Source organism: Eulemur rufifrons, chromosome 10 (genome assembly GCF_041146395.1).
Source record: "Eulemur rufifrons isolate Redbay chromosome 10, OSU_ERuf_1, whole genome shotgun sequence".
NCBI lineage: Eukaryota > Metazoa > Chordata > Mammalia > Primates > Lemuridae > Eulemur > Eulemur rufifrons.
The window spans coordinates 30,258,902-30,264,554 of NC_090992.1; positions in this window are offsets into that span (position 1 = coordinate 30,258,902).

Sequence of the window (5,653 nt, forward strand, 5' to 3'; positions counted from 1 at the left end):
ACACTATTATGCTTTTGTACACACGTCTGTCCACACACAGACATTTGTATGCAGGGAATGCATGGTTCCTATAAGCACTAATTGAGTTGTTTCAATTTAATGACTTGTGGTCTGACCCTTTTTCATTATTCCACTCCATTATCAGCACCAGACCAAACAACTATCTACTGTCACTAACAATACATTTATTCATTTATCCACCAAATATTTATGATGTATCTACTCTATACTAGGTCCCATGCCAAGCCCTGGAGACACGGCTATGGAAAAGCAGACAAAGCGTTTGTTCTTCTGGTGCTGATAGTGCAGTGAGGGATACTTTAGATAGTCACACAACAAACTATGAATTATAAGATGTCACAGGTGCAATGAGAGGAGGGTATGAGAGACCATGAGTGTAACGGAGGACACAGCATTATTCTAGCGTTACACTGTTCCAGACAGTAGCCACTCCCCACGTGTAACTATTTAGATTTAAATTTAAATAATTAAAATTTAAAATTCAGTTCCTCAATCATACTAGCAACATTTCAAGTGCTCGATAGCCGCATAGGACTGGTGGTTACCATATTGAATAGAAACAGATCTAGAACATTTTATTCACCACAGAAAGTTCTGTTGGACATTGCTGTTCTAGATCATAAGTCCACAGAGCACTTTTCAAAGCTCATGCATGCTCATCATGCTAGTGCAATATTTTGGGCTGGTGTTCCAAGACTCCCCTGAGAGATGGAGAAACAGGCCCAAGAAGTGTGTTCAATTGCAACAGGCCACATAGCTGGGTCTTCAGGTGTGGAGCCTAGAGGTTGTTTTCTGCTCCCCCTTCTTATTTTAAATTAAGATTAATAAAATAATACAAGCTTATAAAAAATCAAACTGCATTCTGGTGTTCTCTTCTATACGATGGGAGGGAGATGAGTAAGACAGATTGACTGGCTTGGTATTGGCTATTTGAGGAATGCAAACTCAGCACTAGTTTCATAATCTCTAGGAATCTGCAGAGAGATAAAATAAATTTCAGTATTGGCCCATTCATTCATTTGGCACCATTTATCAGGTGCCTGCCATGTGCTAGGCACTATCCTATGGTCTCATAAGTAAGGTCCTTGGTCCCCGGGAACTTCCTTTCATTCTAGCCAGGCAGAAAATACATCAGTTAACAATACTGTTTCAGATAGAAACGTGCTATAAACGAAATAAAGCAGGGAGCTATCATGACTTGGACCAGAACCTCCTTCAGGTAGGATGTGAGATGTGACATTTGCCCTGTGGGCGGAGTGATGCCGTCCTGAGCCTTGGTCAGCCCAGGGCAGATCACCTACAGAATGTACAACACCGACTATCGACTATCGCAACAGCTCTGCCTCCAACTTAGTGAGGTTCAGGCAGGTTGGGTGACTTCGTCATGTGGTAAGGCAGTGAAAAGGGGCAGGGAAACTGGGATCCAGAGCTTTCTCCCCCATATGTGGGTACCTCCATATAGGGAGCTCCTCAGAGGTTTCGAGGAAAAGCCAGCATCAGGGAGACATGAAGCATGAAGCAGCCCAGGACCCTGGGAGGACAGGGTATGGCTGCACGCCCTGCTGGCTTCTGCAAAACTGACCAGTTAACAGAGGCCCTCAGAATCCAGAATTCTTAAAGGCAGTGCTTCCATTTCCTCCTCCTATCTGTCCTTCCCCCTTTAAAGCACTTAAAGAACAAACAAACAAAACCCCTTAACATTTAAAATAAATCACATCATTACCCTAGATGAAAAATTAGTATCATTTGCCATAAAGAGATAAATCTTAAAGATAAATACAATAAAAATACAAATGCAATGAAAAAAACATGCAGTTACGAATGTGTGTCATGCTTGAAGAATGCTCTGTTTCTTGTTAAAGGAAGAATCTTAGAGACTTTTCTCCTTGACAATCAGACAGTCCAAAGGGGAACTGAATTACAAGTGATTCAGTGTTAATTAATGTCAAATGTGTGACTCTCCTAAGATGATCTCCTGGGCTGAAGTGGTGGGCATCCCTCCCTTTGGGAAATTCCTCTTCATGTGAAGGTGTGGGTCCTTTGGAGATCATCTAGGCCCTTTCACTGACCATTTACTGGTCAAAATATTACCGTGAATCAAGGAGGAGTTGGCCAGGCCCTGGAGGAAATGGAAGGTGCCCAGGTCAGAGGGGCAGAGAATGAAGCATTCCTCCCTCTCGAATCCTGCTGCAGAACTGGATGGAGCCTCGTTTAGTCCCGTGACCCAGCTCTCTGGGCTTGTTTCCTCATCTGCAAAACCCTGGTGATAATGGTTCCCAATGCAGGGGTTGCTGTGTCTGGCAGAGTGAGCCAATTAATCATCGTAATAATCATCATTATCATCACCATCAGCTGCCACTCCCGACTTAAATGCGAGGAGGCTGCTCTTTCCCCACTGCCTTAACTGGTCTTTTATTGACTGGTCCTCTATCAGTTGCAATGTCTTCAAGGCCACGCTCCCTTTTGAGAAGGGACTCAGGGGTGTCTCCGTTTTGTTCGGCTGCCCTGGGCTGGCTGCTGTCTGCATTAGCTTTGGCTACAGGACTGCAAGGGTTAAACGTGCCCAGCTGGAAACAGAAAACTAAGGGTACCCTAAGGAGGCGAGGGGGCCCTGGACAGGGAGTTAGGAATCCAGTTTCCAGGACAGATGTGTGAGCTTGGACAAGTGCCCACCCGTCCAGGGATTCAGTTCCCTGACTTAAATAACGGTAGAGGAGGAGCTAGAAGAGATGGTCCTATCTTCAGAGACTCTGAGGTCGCTCCCCTTTTCTCCTTCTGAACAGGCTGTCCTAGAGATGGGAAAACCCAGACCCTTCCAGGCCTTACAACCTGTTTCCCAGATGGCCCCCCAGAGCCAGCGGGACCCAGCGCCTCCTTCCTGAGCCACCGTCCCGCCAGGCCGCTCAGGAGGGTCAGGGCGCCCCCTGGCGGGGCAGGGGAGAAAAGCTCCCACAGCTGTGGTTGCATTTCAGCGTCCGAGCTCTAAGGACCCACGGAGGTCATCGGGTGTAGCCCCCTCATTTTCCAGACGGGGAAACTGAAGTTCAGAGAGCGGAAGACACCCTCAAGTAGGATTGTCAGATAAAATAAAAGACTTCTAGTTAAATTAGAATTTCAAATAAACAACGAATACTTTTTTTTTTAGTGTAAACATGTGCCGTGCAATGTTTAGGACATACTTCCGCTAAAAAATGGTTGAGAGTCTGAAATTCACATCCATCTGGGTGTTCTATTTCTTTGCTAGATCTGGCAACCCCACCTCCAAGTCCACCCGCTGAGTTAAGGTCTGAGCACGGACTGCACCTGCGGCAGGGCTGCTTCCCCAGCACACCTGACTGACGTCTCGGGCTCGCACTAGGGCGTGGGAAATGCGTGTTCGCTTCCTTCTGGGAGAGAGTGTGTGGAAGGACATCTCCATCCTGACTTTGATGATCACCAGGAGTGTTCCACACAGAAGGAGGGAGGTGGGTCCTCCCCTGCTGCCTTCAAAAACCCACCAGCAAGGTTTTAATAATAGAGATACCTAACATCCCTGCCCAGTTTGATTTATTAAGTGGAGTGCCCGTGGGGGGCAGGGGGCCGAGGCGTCTAAATTTCTGAGTTTCTTAGGTGATTCTGATGCGTAGCAAAGATTGAGACCTCCTGGGTTAGCAATAAGGAAGGCGAGGAAACTGCTTGGATAACACAGATTTTTAACTGGCATATGTCAGTAATTGTGAATCCTCGCTATGAGTAAGAACTGTGCTGGGTGAGGGGAGGAGAGGAAGGAAGGTTAAAATGCAGATTCCCAGCTCTACTCCCAGGGATTCTAATTGAGCAGGTCCAGGGTGAGGCCCCGGAATCTGCCCTTCTGATAAGCATTCACCTGTATTTGTAATGTGCTTTGTTTCTTGAAAAAACAAAAATAAAACTGAAGCAAATATGGACAAATGATGAGGTTCTTAAAAGCAGATAATGAGTACCTAAATATTCATTGTTCTATTTGCTATAAATTCAAATGTTTCAATAAGAATACTTTTAAAACTTAGGTGCATTTTAGGGGATAGTGATGTGGGTGGGCTGGAGACCATAACTTGAGAATCACTGGCTTGGAGGTGAGAGAGTAGAGAGGGCCTCCTGCTTCCCAATACCTGCTGGTGCCCCCGTATCTAAGAGTCAGGAGAGTCGGGAAAGTTTCTGGGAGGAGATGGGCAAGACCTGGTCTTGAAGGGTGGACAAGATTTGGGGAAGTAGAGGGAATATCACAGCCAGGAAGCAAGCAGTCTGAGCGAGTGGGAGAGTAAGCGCCGGGAGACTCAGGCTGGGCCTTGTTCACAGCTGGGGCCCCATAAATGACCTCCTGTCTCCTACCACGACTCCCTCAGTCACTACACTGCAGCCACAGTGGCCTCCCTCTGTTCCTGAAACGTGCCACAGTCTGTCCTGCCTCAGGGCCTTGGCACTTGCTGTCCCCTCTGTTTGGAACTTCCCCACTTTTCACCCAGCCCCTGCCTCTCCTTCACCTTCAGCTCTTTGTTCAAATGTCACCTTCCTGGAGAGGTTTTGCTCTCTACCCCTCTTACTCACATTTTCTCTTCTTCCTATCAGTGATCACAAACTTTAATCACAATCTTGTTTATCTGTTTTTGTTCCCTGACCACCTTCCACCCCTGCTTCCCCCACCAGACCACAAAATGTAAGTTCCACTGCTGTGCCCCCAGCCCCGAGCACTTGGAGCATATTAAGTGCTCAGTCAGTATTTATCAAGAGCATGAATGAATGAATGAATGAACAAGAGGTGGACAAGGCCGGAGTAGGGAAAGCCCTGGAACCTAGGAAAAGGATGGATGGACGTTGCGGCCTGAGAAACTGAAATGGTTCCAGAAGAATCCAGCTGAGGTCATGAGGATGGACTCTCTGGCTCTGAAGGCACATGGCTCTCTCTTTTTTTCTTGCATGGCAGGCTCTAACCCAATACAAAGAGCTCATGAATTTCTTAGAAGTCATGTCCCATTAGGTTGGAGGTTCCCAAAGTTATCAGACCCAATACCTCTTTTTAATAATAAATAGAGGCACATAATGAAATACACCTCAAGTCATAGAGGGAGTCATCATGATCCTTGATTCATGACATACTGTCATTGGTCTCTGCATGGCCCTCTTTTATTTTTACCTATCAATCAGTCGATTGATCGAATGATATAATGAACACCCACCCATGAGCCTACCCCCCAGGCTGAAAACCAGAACCCCAGCAGAGCTCAGGCCGTGATGCCAGCGATGGGGAGCAGCTGGCGGCTGTAAATACAGATGAAGCTTTGCTCAGCTCACCTGCTGCTCACCCCCTGCTGTGCGCTCTCCGCACCCCACCTAAGTTTCCTGGAGGATAATTTTTCCATGAAAGGGTGGAGGGGGGTGGGGGCGGCCGAGCTCTGTGGCCCAGTCCCTAACAGGCTATAGACCACTGGGGTTGGGGACTGCAGGGTTAGGGCAAAGAACAGACATGACTTATTTATGTATAATAACAGAAAAAGGATAATAATGTTAATTGAGAAGGGAATGACATACCAAAATGAATTACAGAGTGTGGAAAAAGAGAAAATGAGGAGAGGTGTGAGAGTCTCACAAGTGAGCTGGGCCTTGTTTATAAGTG